Raw genomic sequence first — 16,909 nt, 5'->3', positions numbered from 1 at the left:
TTAGGAAGGCATGGGTCAACTACTCTCCATTGCACATCAATGGCTCTGTCGTGGAGGGACTGAAGAGCACAAAGTTCCTTGGTGTGCACATACCAAGAACTGGCCTTGAACCAAAGCACCTCATTAGTCAAGAAGGCACAGCAATGTCTACAATTTCTGAGGAAATTGAGGCATACAAGATTCCCTACCCTCATTCTACCAACTTCCTACAGTAGCACTGTTGAGTAACCTGTCTGTCTGCATCTTTGTAATCATGGAACCTGCAAGGCACTGGACTACAAAATCCTAAAGATATTAAAAACCAGAGGGTCACTGGGGTCTCCCTCCTTCCCCACCCCCCCCAGACCCCATTTGTGACATTTACCAGGAACACTGAACTCTGTAAATGAAACATTGTTGAGAATCCTTGCCACCCATCCCTCAATGTCTTTGACCACTACCATCAGGAAGGAGGTACAGGAGCATCAGAACTAGAACTGACAGGCCGGGTAACAACTTCTTTCCTCAGGCTGTGAGGCTAATGACTACCACTGAGGTTTCATTACTTGAGTTTACTGTCTACCTCTACTGTACTGCACACTACATGCATATTTGAATTATATTTTGTTAACTTACTTATGGTAATATTTTGTTTTATATGCTGTGTGCGATGTATTTTGGTGCACTGTGGTCCAGAGGAATGTTGTTCTGTTTGGTTGTATATATGTACAATTAGATGACAATAAACTTGATTATTGTACTCTTCGACTATACAATTTCTGATTTTTAAAAATACTCATGTATACAACAATATGAGCTTAAGAAAACGAATAGGATATTTGGCCCTTAATGCTATTATCAAGGCTAATTGAATTAGGTTCATGTTCTGCTTTTACTGTATATTCATAGAGTCTTTACCTAAAAATAAAAATTCCATTGATTTCAGTTGTGAAAATTTCAGATGTTTCAACATGGGCTGGCTAAAGGGAGAGAATTTCAGATTTAAGTGATCAATTGTATGTAAAAGTACTTACACTTTCACTCCCGATGAATGACCAGTCTAGATTTTAGTATTTTGCTATTTAGTTCTATAGTCTCTCCATAACAGGAGATGTTTACACAAAGGTTAGGACCATACTTAACTAAGTCAATTCAATAAGGTTATAAGAGGCAGTGATAGACCTGACAGCCATATCTTTTCCCCAGGGATGAAATGTCTAACTCTAGAGGCTATGCATTTAATATGAGAGGGACTAAATTCAAAGGAGATGTGTGGGGCAAGAAATTTTTCGTGGTGAGTGTCTGAATTCACTGCACGAGGTGTTGGGGATAAATATAGCAATGGATTCAAGAATCTCTTGGGTGGCACAAGGACATCCAAGAAATAGATGGACGTGGATATTGTGTAGGCAGAAGGGTTTGGTTGACCATTTGATTATAACTTATGAGTTTGGCACAACAATGTGGGCCAAATGGTCTTCACTGTGCTATACTGTGCTCAATATCAGTGCACCAGATATTTTCTGTGTCCTTGCCTTCATGCGATAGAAGGGATCATGTGGGTGCCAGGGCAGCGTAGCAGTTAGTTACAGCTCCAGGCATTGGAGTTCGGAGTTCAACTCCAATGTTGTCTGCATGTCCTCCCTGTGGAATGCATAAGTTTTCTCTGGGTCCTCAGGTTCCTACCCACAGTCCCAAGACATACAGATTAGTAGGTTATTTGGTCATTGTAAATTGTCCTGTGATTAGGCTAGGGTTAAATTGGGGTTGGTGGGCAGTGTGGTCCAAAGTTCCAGATGGCTCTATTCTGCACTGTTTCTCCAAATAAAAAATTAAATTGGAATTTTTCTACCAATCTATCCTGTATTCGGCATCTTTAATGGAAAAGGCACATGACTCTGAAGCTGAAGTACTACTGTAGACAAGAAATTTGCACTTAAATTTCCATTCGTAAAATGAGAATTGATTTTTGTGAAATTGGTATTGGCTTATTTTTTCACATGTACCAAGATACAGTGAAAAGCTTGTCTTGGATACTGTTCATACAGATCAAATCATTGCACAGTGCATTGAGTTAGAATAAGGTGAAACAATAACAATCCAGAATAAAGTTTAAAAGCTACTAAAAGTGCAGAACATGTATACAATAAGTGTGATATCATAATGAGATAGATTGTGTGGCTCAGTCCATCCCTTTGTACAAAAGATAGACACGAGATTTAGTAGGTGCTGGAACCCCAAAGCAATATGCACAAAATGCCGGAGGAAATCAGCAGGTCAGGGAGTACCTATGGAAATGAATAAACAGTCGATGTTCCGGGCTGAGGCACTTCATCGTGACTGGAAGGGAAGGGGGTAGAAGCCAGAATAAGAAGGTGGGGGTGGGGGAGGAGGTACGGGAAGGAGGACAAGCTTGATGGTGATAGGTGAAGCCAAGTGAAGGAGGGGGAGTGAAGTAAGAAGCTGGGACATGATAGGTGGAAATGGTAAAGGGCTGGAGAGGAAGGAATCTGATAGGAGAGGAGAGTGGACCATGTGATGAAGAGAAAGAGGGTGGGCACCAGAGGGTGTTGAAAGGCAGGTGAGGAGAGGAGGTCAGTCGGGAACTGTAGAAGGGGGAGGGGGAAATTTCTGGAAGTTGGAGAAATTGATACTCATGCCAACAAGTTAGAGGTTACCCAGACTGAATATGAGATGTTACTCCTCCAACCTGAGAGTGGCCTCATCCTCCATGTCACCTGCCCTGTCTCATTTCCTCATAGGAGATCTAGTATTGTACTCTCTCTATTTGGGACTGAGCAAGGAAACTTTCCTGAGCACATGACAAGCTCCTTCCCATCCAGCCCTTTTACAGTATTGGAGTCCTAGTCAGTATGTGGAAAGTTAAAATCACCTATCACAACCTTATGTTTCTTGCAACAGTCTGATCTATACATAAATTTGCCCCTTGAAATCCTGTGGACTATTGAGTTGTCTATAATATAACCCTATTAATGTGGTGGTACCTTACTTATTCCTCAGTTGTACCCAAAAAGCCTCACTAGATGAGCTCTCCAGTCTGTCCTGTCTGAGCACTGCCGTGACATTTTCCATGACCAGTAATGTCAGTCCTCTCCCATATCATACCTTCTACTCTATCACAATAAGAAAAAACAACAGAACCCTGGAACACTGAGCTGCCAGTCCTGCCCATCCTGCAAACAAATCTTACAAGTGGCTACAATGTCATAATTCCACATGCTGATCCATGCCTTAAGCTCATCCACCTTTCCTACAATGCTCCTAGCAATGGAATATACGCAGCGTAGAACATTAGTCCCAACTTGCTTGATCTTTCGATTCCTGACTTTGTATGTAGGTTTAACAACATCTTTTCCCACAACCACCTCACTATCTGTTTTGGCACTCTGGTTCCCATCCCTCTGCAACTCTAGTTTGAATCCTCCCCTGTGCAACACTAGCAAACCTTCCCACTAGGATATGAGTCCCCTTCCGGTTCAGGTGCAAACCATCTCTTCTGAATAGGTCCCACCTTCCCTGGAAGCGAGCCCAATGATTGAAACATCTGAAACTGTCCTTCCTGCATCAACTCCTTAGTCATGTTTTAAATGGTATGGTCATTCTATTTCTGGCCTCTGGCATGTGGCAAGGGTAACAATCCTGCGATCACAACCTTGGAGGTCCTGTCCTTTAATGTAGCACCAGACCTCCTGAACTCACTTTGCAGTGTGTTGTCACACATCCTACTCTTGTCATTGGTACTGATATGGTCTACAACCTTTGGCTGCTCACAGCCTCCCTCATCAAAATGCTATGGACTCAGTCCAAGATGTTCCTGACCCTGGCATCTGGGAGGCAACAAGCCAACTGGGAATCTTGTTCTCATCCACAGAACCTCCTTTCTATTCCCTGAACCAACTAATCCTCTATCACTACAGCATGCCTCTTCTTCCCCTTCCCTTCTGAGCCACACAGACTCTGTTCCAGAAACCTGACTTCTGTGGCTTCCCTCTGCTAGGTCATTCCTCCCAAAAGTATCCAAATTAGTCTTACATTCATTGAAGGGACACAGGGGTACTCTGCACTGGCTACTTATTCCTGCTCCCCCTGCTGATGGTCATCCATTTACCTATGTCTTGTGCTTTGATTGTAACTACCTCCTTCTATGTCCTGTCGATCAACCCCTCAGCCTCCTGAATGATCCAGAGTTCATCCATTTCCAGCTCCAACTCCTTAACATCACACATCATGAAGACCCTAGAGAGGCTGGTCCTGGCTCACCTCCAACCCTTGGTCAGTTCAGCCCTCGATGCCCTGCAGTTAGCCTACCAGGAGCACACTGGAGTCAACAATGCTGTCATAAACCTGCTGAACAGAGCCTACTCCTATTTGGATAAGCAAGGCATCACTGTGAGGATCATGTTTATTGATTTCTCAAGTACTTTCTATACCATGCAGCCCTCATTGCTGGGGGAAAAGCTCTGTTCAATGCAGATTGTCACTTCTGTTGTATCCTGGATAATGAACTACCTGACTGGCAGACCACAGTATGTGCAGCTTCAGAGCTGTGTGTCAGACATGGCTATAAACAGCACTTGGACTCCACAAGGGACTGTATTGGCTCTCTTCCTGTTTACCCTGTATACCTCAGACTTTAGATACAACACTGAGTCATGTTATCTGCAGAAATTCTGACTCAGCAATAGTTGGGTGTATAAAGGGAGGAAGGGAAGATGAATACAGGGCCCTGGTGGAGGACTTTGACAAATGATGCAGGCTGAATAATCTGCAGCTCAACATCAGTCAGACAAAGGAGCTGGCGATGGACTTTAGGAGGAATGAGCCTGCATTGCTCTCTGTTATTATTGATGGTGAGGATGTGGATGTGCTGAGGACCTACAAGTACCTAAGGGTGCACCTGGATGACAGACTTGAGTGGAGCACCAACACAGAGGCTGTGTACAACAAAGGCCCGAGTCGCCTCTACTTCCTGAGGAGACTGAGGACCTTTGGAATATGCAGGCCTGGGCTTTGCATGTTCCACCAGTCTGTTGTCGCTAATACAATCTCCTAAGCGGTGGTGTACTGAGGCAATGGCATCAACATGGGTGATACCAGCAGGTTCAATAAACAGATTAGAAAGGCTAGCTCTGTCAAACCGGACACACTGAAGGCTGCGGTTGAACAAAGGACCTTTTGGAAAATCCTGGCAGTTCTGGGCAATGTTTCTCATCCTCTGCATGCCACCTTGATTGAACAGAGGGGCACTTTCAGTAATAGACTAAGACAACTGCGCTGCTTCAAAGAGTGCTGTATGAGATCATTCTTAACCCTTGGCCATTAGGCTCTATAATGAGTCAACCTATAGCTGGGGAAGTGATGACCCCCTCCTGTTTGTGGTCACTTATTTTTTATTCTTTCTACTCTTCTTCTAATATTTATAACTGTGCACTTGCAATGCTATTTGACACTGCAATTTCCTTTGGGATCAACAAAGTATCTATTTAACATGGTCTATACAAACTGCAGCTGGATGTACTTCTTGCAGGTACATTTGTCATGTACACCGGAGGTCTCCCTGCCTACCCACATCACCCAAGAAGAGCATTCCACTATCCTGCCTGGCAACCCCGCTGCCCTAAATCTGCAATAAGAAATAAAGAATAAATAATGAAAAAAAAAATCTACCTAAGACATAGCCTTGCCTCGCTAAAACCTCGATGAGCAGAAGCCTCATCTGTGATGGTATTTCATTTGTTGATTGCAAAGTTCTAAATGCATATGAAGACCTTAAGCTCCATTGGATATAAATAGTCAAGAGTACTCTCACTAAAAGGAGATTATACAATAACTACCCAATCGCCAGGACTAGTTCACTTCTGTTTATTTTCCATGGTGAGTTTAGCTGTCAATGATTTGGATGATGGAATTGATGGCTTTGTTGCAAGGTTTGCAGACGATATGAAGATAGGTGGAAAGTGAAGCACCTTCAATAACTCCAAAAGACTGAAGTAGGGTAAATACTGAAAGGCTTTTATTTGCAGTACAATACGACCTCCACAGTGAGTGTCTGCCCCTGGACTGAGGGGGAGGGGCAAGGCGAAATCACCTTTATTCAGGAAACTGTGGGAGGAGCCACAGGGGGCAGTCAGCAGAGGGGCGTGTCCAGACAGTTAACCCAGTTACAATTTATATATGGTTTACCACAGAGAGACGTGTAGTTCTGAGGAAGTAGAGAGGCTACAGAAGGACAGACAGAGTAGGAGAATGGGCAAAGAAATGGCAGATGGAATACAGTATCTGGAAGTGTATAGTTATGCACTTTGGTAGAAGAAATGAAAGGGTTGACTATTTTCTGAATGGAGAGAAAATACAAACAAAAAACTGAGGTGCAAAGGGACTTGGGAGTCCTTGTGCAGGACTCCCTAAAGGATAATTTGCAGGTTGAGTTGGTGGTGAGGAAGCCAAATGCAATGTTAGCACTCATTTCAAGAGGGCTAGAATATAAAAACAAAGATGTAATGTTGAGACTTTATAAAGCACTACTGAGGCCTCACTTGGAGTACATTGAGCAGTTTTGGGCCCCTTATCTTAGAAAGCATGTGCTGAAAATGGCAAAGCTTCAAAAGACGTTCACGAAAATGATTCCAGGATCGAATAGCTTGTTATATGAAGAGCATTTGATGACTCTGGGCCTATATTTACAAGAATTCAGAAGAATGAGGTGTTGCCTCATTGAAACCTATTGAATGGTGAAAGGTCTTGATAGTCTGGATGTGGAGAGAATGTTTCTTATGATGGGAGTGTCTAAGACCAGAGAACACAGGCTCAAAATAGAGGGGCTTTTAGAATGGCGATGAGGAGGAATTTCTTCAGTTAGAGAGAGGTGAATCAGTGGAATTCTTTGTGCTACAGGCACCTGCGGCGGCCAAGTCTTTATGTATGTTTAAGGCAGAAGTTGATAGATTCTTGATTGGTCAGACATGAAGGGATATGGGGAAAAGGCAGGAAATTGGGCCTGAAACGATAAGTGGATCAGCCATGATGAAATGGCGATGCTGACTTAATGGGCAAAATGGCCTAATTCTGCTCCTATATCTTATAATGTTATGACCTTAAATGTCCTCTCCCCGCATTCCAATGCCTCCTCAGGACTGTGGTGTGCAAAATGTGCCGAATGCGCGTGCTCACTTTTTTTGAACCCTTTCCTTCCAAGAATTCTGGTGTCTCTTCAGGACTGTGACACACAAAATGTGTTAGCTGCCCGCACTCACCTCTTTTAAACTCTCTCCCTCCAAGCAATCCAGCGTCTCCTCTTTACTTTAGTCAAGTATGCCTCCAGTTTGCTACTGCAAGGCAATGAATCTTCTGATCTTCTGCAGAGTATTTGTTAATTCATTACTAGAAGGTTTGTGTTGTTTTCAAATCTGGCATTTGTAACCAATTCCCTTTGAGAAAACAGTGGTGGGCTGTTCTGTGGAACTTCTACTGTCCACGTGGTGCTAATACATCTACTGTTCCTGATGGTTTAAATACAAAGGGTGACTTGGTAAGGAAGCTAACGATTTATATTACTTACATTAAGTCTGAAGTTGCATGGTTGCCAGAACAAGTAAAATAGCAGGGTTTTCTTCCCCCCAGCCCCCCAGAACATATTAATGCTCTTAAACTCTTGGATTTCGCAACAATACTCATATTAATGATAGTTAATTTAATGCAAAAATGTACATTATCAGGAAAGTATGTCCCTTCTGTCTTAGTAAATTAAGTCCTATTGCTTCTCGGCCTTTTGGCTAAGATCAAGTGTAGTAAATTAAGTCCTAGGGATTCAATAGAATTATTTAAAATGATTAAGTTTTGAAAGAGTTAATTGAAAGAGGACATGGGGAAGAGCAAGATTAGAGATCACCACTTTAAAATAAAGTCACCAAGGCTTCAACGAGAGAAATCTGCAAAGAATAAGAAAGTGGAACTCACTATCGGGGGGAGAGATCAGTACAAATGCATTTGAAAGAGGACAGGACAAGAATGAGGTAGAAGGAAGCTGAAGTTTTCACTGTTTGTGAAGAAGGATGGAATATGACTGGAATGGAGTCAAACAGCTGTCAGGGACTGGATGCACCTAATGGATCTACATATCCTGTGTCATTGCCAGCCACTGAGTTGGAACTTAAACTTGTGTCACCAGGTGGTTAATTCAGGGCAAGCCAATTAACCACCATCCTCAGAAGAATTGAAAGTATTCAGTATTTTTAATGTTTAAGTAAATAATGACACCTCTCTTACAGGTTTGGTCATTTTGGACTGAGAGGAAGAGAAGTCTCTCGACCCAGAGGTGATCGTTGGAATTCTCCATCCTGGAGGGCTGTCACTGAGTTCATAGATCATAGATTTCTGGTTATTAGTGGAATCAAGTGCTATGAGGAATGTACAGGAAATTGAACTTAAGATGGAAGTTCACCCATCACCTTGATGAATAGTGGAGCAGGCCCAGAGCCAGCCAACCTATAACACAATCAGTGTGTGCCTTCTACCAAAGTTGCTGAATTACTGTCAGGATACTGTCTATTTTCCCTTATTCGCTGAATGTTCCCAAAGCATTCATCTCATCCTGCAAGGTCATCTTGCTGCTCCACCTTTATTGCCTTATTCAACCCGACACATCCCCAATGAACATATCCAAGAAAAAGAAGTAACAGCAGAGAACCTTGCAAAAGCAAAATAATTGGAGAGCTGGTGGGTCAGGTAACAGGCTGGTTAGAAACCTACTTTTGATTTCCTGAAAATTTCTGAAGATTAATCCAGTACAGTTTGATGGTTGCAAATCTTCATTAAGTGTCAGCGACTGAGATCCTTTGTTAAATACATTTTGTTGCCTTGGTACAGTACAAAGTGGATAACCTAGATCACATACCAGATTATTAAATACAAATTGTTAACAAATAACCAATCTTATTCTGAGAGACAGACAATTAATAGGAATGGGATCATCTGACTGGTATATCTAATATGTGTGTGTGTGTGTGTGTGTGTGTTAAAACAATACATGGACACAATAATATTAGCTATTATGTGGAATATGGCAAACTTGACCTGTGACAATCCGTGAAAAGCAACGTGATAAAGATCACGTAATTCCTGGTGAAGGGTCTCGGCCCGAAACTTCAACTGTGTATTCTTTTCCATAGATGCTGCCTGGCCTGCTGAGTTCCTCCAGCATTTTGTGTTTGCTGCTTGGATTTCCAGCATCTGCAGATTTTCTCTTGTTTGTGATAATGATCAGCTAACTTTTTAGTTAATGACACAAAATCTACGGCGAGAATGGCAGCACAATAGTACATGGCACTTTACTGCAGAAGTTTCCTGCCCCTGTGCTATCCAATTGTATCTGTGCAGTTCCAGTCCCTGTACTGATGACTACAAGCCTGAAATCAAGCATCATCTTCTCTCTCTGGTTAGGCTGCATGTATTGTGTATTGAAAGGAGAAGGGTGCAATGATAAATGGTCCCATACCAATTGGCAAGGAAAACTGATACGATCATAGAATTTGTAAACATTTGCACATGGATAAAAAAGGAAATGGGCCAAATTCAGGAAAATGGGGCAGACATCTTAGTCAGAATGAACAAATTGGGCCAAAGGGTCTGACTCCAAGCTTTAAGCTATTGGTGAGGCATGGAACTTCCTGGTCTGCTTGCAAATTGTAAGTTAGAAGAGTCTGTAATTACTTTCTTTTACACCCCTCATATATTACCTGGTTAAAGTAAACATATACTGAACTGCAATTCAAGTTTTTTTTCTCCATTATTATGCAGTGCATCACACTGCTGCTGCAAAGACAACAATTTTCATGACATATGCTGGTCATATTCAAACTGATTCTGATTCTGACCAATTAACCTACTAACCAGTATGCCTTCGGACTGTGGGAGGAAACTGGAGCACCCAGAGGAAACCCATGGGCACACAGGAAGGAAGGTACAAACCTACTTACAGAGGACGCTGAGCTCCGGTGCCCCAATCTGTAATTGCATTGCGCTAACTGCTGAACTACTGTGGCATTGTGGATGTGGACTAATAGTATCATGGAAGGTCAATTGTTACCGGTAGCAGGATATGATTTTCTTAACAGCATGGAGTCCAAATTATTGCACAAACGGCTGGAAGATGTCACATTGCCTACATTACTTTAAATGCGTATGGACAACCATGCGTCACAATCCAGGTTATCTCATTGAACTTCCATTAAGCTAAATGTATTGAGGTGAACATACCAACAGAAACAAGCTTCTTGTTTTGATCTATTAAAAATACTGATCTGATATTTAACTGCATGCTAATTTGGATAATTTTAATCCTATTCCAGCGGCTCCGTGAGACAAATACTGTTGAATGCCAAGTAATGATTATTGATCCATTTGGACTTTGCTGCAGGGATGTAAGCAGCTCCAGTTTCTATTAACATAATTATATTCACAAATAATGAACTAAAGCCCTTGACCACTTCCTTCTCTGGTTGACGAACAGCAGGTGAAACTGTAATTATAATTCATTTTTGACTGTACTGATTTTCTTAACTACTTTCAACCTCTTACACCTGTTGCAGAAGCCTATTGATAAACCCTAAGTTGGATGCCGATTAAATGTCCTAGAAATTCAATTGGAACCAAAACCAGCAAGCTCAGGGATGGTGTATGCAATGCAGAAACCCACTTATGTGGCTGCCGGCACTGTAATCAGTTGGTGCTGTTTCAGGCATGTAGACCTTACTGCCTGTACTTCTCACTGTCTGCAACCAATTTAGAGATGTGTTTGCAATTGGGCTCGAGTGATATCACTCAAGTGAAGTCAGCATTCTAGCAACAGATAATTGGAAAATTTTGCAATCATCTGTACATGATTAAATGCAGAAACAATTCTGTTTCATGTAACTTCATTTCATAGATTACCGAGATAAAATGCTGTGTTAGTCAATAATATTTTATATTTATAGGGCAGAACAGTCTCTTTTGCCCAGAATGTTGTGCTGAACTAATTAGATGAGAAATTAAATGCCCAAATAAACCAAACACTTCTGCCTACACAATGCCCATATCCCTCCATTTTCTGCACATTCATCTGCCTCTAAGAACCTTTTAAATGCCTCTACCACCACCCCAGGCTGTTCCTTCCGGGGAACTGTCACTCTCTCCGTATTTCTTTTAAAAAAGCTTGCCTGCACGTCTCCTTTGAACTCACCCTCATACTTGTTTATTGTTTGGCCTTGGGCAATGCTTGTGAAATGGTAGTGAAGGAGACAGAGTGAGAGGAAGACAGTAAATGACCTGGTTTTAACTCTGCCCTCCTAAAGTAAGTGTGTTATTTAGAAAGATAAAATGGTGGTTAGGCAATTTATGTTACGTTTCTAATATTTGTCCCTCGTTCTACTTTAACACAGAAACATAGGAAAATAGGAGCTCCTGGGAGAGTCCCAGAGTGAACCTTTTGGCTTCACTTAGAGACATTGATCAAGGTGGTGATAGGAAGCCCTGTGCCTCACTGTGGAGTGGGGCCAGAAAGTTGTTCAGGCTACTCCCTTGACCAACAGGAGTGGCTGGGGGGCAGCACAGTAGCATAACGATTTTACAGCACCAGTGACCCAAGTTCAATTCTGCACTGTCTGTGAGGGGTTTGAGCACTGTCCCCCATGACCACGTGGACTTCATCAAACATGTTCCTCCCATATTCCAAAGACGTACAGGTTACTAAGTTAATTGGTCACACTGGTATAATTGAGTGGTGTAGGCACGTTGGACCAGAAGGGGCTGTTACTGCACTGCATCTCTCTTTTACATAAAAAGGATGTTAAAACAAATAGCTTGAGGTTGACTTAAGAAAATGTAAGTGTTCTGAGGTAAGAATCTTTGCTTAGAAATTCTCGTACACCAGAAAGGTTGTCTTGGATGGACATTTCTATTCTCTCTATTGGAAATTGTACTATCTTGGAAGATTATGGACCAGGTTTTGGTTTCAAGATGGAGAGAACTGGTGATCGTAAGCCCAGACCAGGGTCTGATGAGTGATTAGGTTCAATGAGGATACGTGAGTAGATGGATGAGAGACGGAGAGGGCCTGCAATGTGGCTGTAAGAGAAGGAGTGGGGAGAATGGAGACAGTGTTTGGAATTCTGAGTGAGTGGAGCACTGGGTTAGTAGATGATGACGATGATGGAAGGGTATAGGTGTGTCTGTATGTTTGTACTTTGGGAGTGGAGAATGAATCAACGGTAAGAATAGGACTTAATTTGCAGGAGCTCCAATCCATGTTGGGTAATGACACTTGGACACTGTTCTCTACTCATGTGCATTCTCTCTCCATTTAGATAACAGTCTGCCTTTAGATTCCTCCCGCATGAACTCACGTTTTCCCACACTGAACTCCATTGGCCAAATTTTTGCCTACTCACTTACTCAACTTATCCATATGCTGCGCTATGCTCACTGAAGTGTGCCGTCCCTTGGTGGTAGTATGTTCCCAGGTGGTAGTACATCCCCAGGGCCTGAGGAGATATATTTTGGCCTTACTTTCTTGTGCTCTTGTGAATGAGGAGAGGGACCCTCCCAGTTAGATCCCTCTAGCATGTTTGGAACATCATTTAGTGCTATCATGTTTGCTGTTGTGTGCTGGGGCAGCAGGCTGTGGGTAGCAGACACCAACAGAATCAACAAACTCATTTGTAAGGCCAGTGATGTTGTGGGAATGGAACTGGACTCTCTCACGGTGGTGTCTGAAAAGAGGATGCTGTCTAAGTTGCATGACATCTTGGTCAATGTCTCCCATCCACTACATAATGGACTGGGTGGGCACAGGAGTACATTCAGCCAGAGACTCACTCCACCAAGATGCAGCACAGAGCATCATAGGAAGTCATTCCTGACTGTGGCCATCAAACCTTACAACTCCTCCCTTGGAGGGTCAGACACCCTGAGCCAATAGGCTGGTCCTGGACTTTTTTCATAATTTACTGGCATAATTTACATATTACTATTTAACTATTTATGGTTCTATTACTATTTATTATTTATGGTGCAACTGTAATGAAAACCAATTTCCGCCGGGATTAATAAAGTATGGCTATGACTATGACTATGACTATCCAATGGTGCGCTGTCCCTGAAAGGGACGTAGCAAAGACGAGACAGTTGCTCATCTCTGTCTGGGCTGTGGGTTTGCAGAGAGGGTGTGGAGAATGCCTGTGTGATTGTTCATCTTGAGCAGCTGCGTAACAGAAGACTCTGATCTACTGGCTGTTCTCGGACCCACAAAGACAGATATCAACTGCTGCAGGGAGGTGATCAACTGAGTGAGAAATGCCCCTTGATCTGCCTGAAACTTGTTGATTTCCTAATGATGCATGTCGGTCGGGCAATGCTGCTGGCTGGCGCATTCCAGGCTGCAGGAGGGAAGCACTGAAGCTTGGTGCAGTCATGATATGAGCATGGTGGGGAAGGACCACAGTATAGGAATTTTCCACTACTGGACAAAGAAGAACCAAGCTATGGTGAGAAAGCCCCTCAGTTATCAGAACATAGAACACAGAAATCTACAGTACATAACAGGCCCTTCGGCCCACAATGTTGTGCCGACCATGTAACCTACTCCGGAAACTGCCTAGAATTACCTGACCGCATAACCCTCTATTTTTCTACGCTCCGTTTACCTATCTAAGAGTCGCTTAAAGATCCTATTATATCGGCCTCTACCACTGCTGCTGGCAGTGCATTCCTTGTACCCACCACTCTCTGTATGAAAAACTTACTTTATACTTTATACTTTATTGTCGCCAAACAATTGATAACAGAACGTACAATCATCGTAGTGATATTTGATTCTGCGCTTCCTGCTCCCTGGATTACAACTTACCTCTGACATTCTCCCTGTACCTACTTCCAAGCACCTTAAAACCCTCTCTGTGTGACTGAGTGTGTTCCTGCCGGTGCTCTGGATTCTTCCCACAGTCCACAGTAGGTTAATTGGTCATTGTCAATTGTCCCGTGATTAGGCGAGGATTAAATTGGGGGTTGCTGGGTGGTGTGGCCCAAGGGGTCTGAGGGGCCTGTTCTGCACTGTTTCTCAATAAATAACTAGAAGGGTATAGGTCAGTACCGAGAGGTACTTGATGGTCGTCGTGACGCTGTGGCTGATGGGGTCATTTTCCATGCTGTGTGATTCTACAACTCCAATTGATGCAATAAGCTTATTTTTAAAACAAATATTAGAGGCTTGAAAAATGACCCAGTTTCAGACGATCACAATCTCAGTTTCTTCAGTACAGCAGGTTGCCAAAGCATCCAGTGTCTTTGAAACTGCAATATTTCCCCGAACATTTACTAAATTTTAAACATTTTGTTGCTGTGGATGATATAAGCCAAAAGCTTAAACAATATTTTAAAGTGTAAATCAAAGATGCTTTCTTTTGAAATACACTTAGTGGCTGCTTTATTAGATATCTCCGGTACCTAATAAAGTGGCCACTGAGAGTATGTTTGTGGTCTTCTGCTGCTGTAGCCCATCCTGTTCAAGGTTTAACATGTTGTGTGCTCAGAGATGCTCTTCGGCACACTACTGTTGCAACAAATAGTTAATTGAGTTACTGTTGCCTTCCTATCAGCTAAAACCAGTCATGCCATTCTCCTCTCCTCTGACCTCTGATTAAAAATGCATTTTCAGCTACAGGACTGCCACTCACCAGACGTTTTTTGTTTTTTGCACCATTTTCTGTAATCTCTAGAGACTGTTGTGCATGAAAATCCCAGGAGAGCAGCAGTTTCTGAGATACTTAAACCACCCCATCTGGCACCAACAATCATTCCATAGTCAAAGTCACTTAGATCATATTTCCTTCCCATTCCGATGTTCGGTCAGAACAACACCAACTGGACCTCTTGACCATGTCTGCATGCTTTTACACAAAGGGTTGTTGCAATATGATTGGCTGATTAGGTATATTACATTAATGTGCAGGTGTACCTAATAAAGTAGATATAGTGTGAATAAGCAGGGTAGAGTTCTAATTTGCTGCTGGGGCAGCTAGGTCGGTGTTTTATGTATCATTTCCATTCTTGAGTTTATCATTAGTTTAACAACCTGACAAATACTTTTCTCATTGCCATATCTATAATATTTGTTTAATGCATATCCTCCTACATAAGAGTGTCAAGTAACAAACATTGGACGCAAACAGCACAATTAAAGATTGTCTAAAAACAAGTCAACGTTTGTTAGATTGCTTAAATAATTGTTTTTCAATGTCTAACTGTTAAAACTTTTCAATCTGATACAATCCAACCACACAATACTGATCCAGGTGAGTCTTTAATTTCTTAACCTTATTTTCAAACTTATTTTTTTAATATTCCATCCACTCCTTAATCCCATCCTAAAGACCAAAGTTATCAGCAATTTTCTTCTTTCCACCTCTGACAAAGTTAAGTGCCAAATCTATGATAATATGGTTTGTACTTCAATGGTTGTAATGCTCTGGGATGCCCCGAGGTGACAGAGGTCACCCAATAATTGCACGTGACTTTTATTGATGGATAAGTGATAATTACATAAAGGCAATTATTGCTAGCATAAGTATTTGAATGAATTAATTAGATTTACATGTGATAAGATGTAGTTATTGATCAGTTAATAGGTGCCATTTATTCCAACACTTAAAGCTTATAAAGAAAAATTGTGCCATCAATTCATATTAGCCCAAATGCTGTAAGGGACGATTCTCTGAGTTATATAGTTGAAGCCAATTCCATGCACTTACTGAGACTGTATACTTCAGTATGACTAATAGTGTGGACTATAATGTCATCCTTGTGGTAATATGTAAGAATTGCTCCTACACTGAAAGATGTTGGTGATCTGATGTCACTTAATTACCTTACCTGATTCCATCCCCAGACCAGAGTGTGCTGAAGCTGCGGGTGGTCGTTCCCATAAAGGCCATTCTTAAAGGCCACCTTAAGCAACAAAGAAATCACTGAAGTAGATTGGCTTAGTTCATAACTGTGGAAGGTATCTTTGCTTAAAGGAGACAATGGAGATATGGGAAAAAAAGTGAAGGCACCATTGTGAGCATTATCCTTGTTGGTACTGGTGTCCTCCTTTGTCTGTACACAGGACTTGGTGAGGGAATAATGCTTTGACTTGTACAGAGGTGGAAAAATAAATGAGCTAATTTATTTTAGCAAGCTTCTATACCACTGTTCAGCTTTGCTTTATTATGATTCAACCCGCGAGTCTCCAATCCAAACACATCAATTCCAGATAACGAGGATTTCGATGGCAGTTGATTGCCAATGAAAACCTATTCCTTTCTGGGACTAACTAGTTAATCCAGAAAACAAAGGTATTCGTGAAATTCCTCAACTGTTTTACCAACAGGTGGAATCGGGATAGAATTGAATTTTAGAACTATAATGCACAGACTGTGGGTTTTATTTAGTGCACGTGACCTTGGAGAAGCTTCTGTCATCTGTTTGAAAGTCAGCTTTTCAATCACAAGTTAATTCTAGGTTTCAGGTTACAATATTTCAGTTTGCCTGGATATGCAAACTATCTGTAGATATAGACTCTAGTGTTTATCACAAGGAAGTTTCTAGAAGATGTGAAGTATTTTGGTTGACACAGAGCTAAGAATTTCAGGATAGTTCAGGGACTGAAGAATATGGTATGCAGGCTCTCAGATGGGGGAGCATTTGAACTTTGTTAGTCCTCTCTACCCAATCACAGCCTTTGGACCAATTAACCTATGAGCCCATATGTGAGGGAGAACTTGTGTGGTCATGGGGAGAATGTGAAAACTCCTTATAGGTAGCGGCAGAACTGAACCCATTCTGCTGGTGCTAACCAATATGCAACCATGCAGCTCTTTTTAGATGGATGGATGCA

The 16,909-nt window shown here is 42.0% G+C and overlaps 1 pseudogene; it reads left to right on the top strand.

Moving 5' to 3' along the window:
- Positions 1-7,752: 7,752 nt before the first annotated feature.
- On the top strand, positions 7,753-7,838 carry LOC140201031 (U2 spliceosomal RNA; annotated as a pseudogene).
- The last annotated feature ends 9,071 nt before the right edge of the window (positions 7,839-16,909 follow it).

Source organism: Mobula birostris, chromosome 7 (genome assembly GCF_030028105.1).
Source record: "Mobula birostris isolate sMobBir1 chromosome 7, sMobBir1.hap1, whole genome shotgun sequence".
NCBI lineage: Eukaryota > Metazoa > Chordata > Chondrichthyes > Myliobatiformes > Myliobatidae > Mobula > Mobula birostris.
This window is presented reverse-complemented; position numbering and strand designations above follow the sequence as displayed.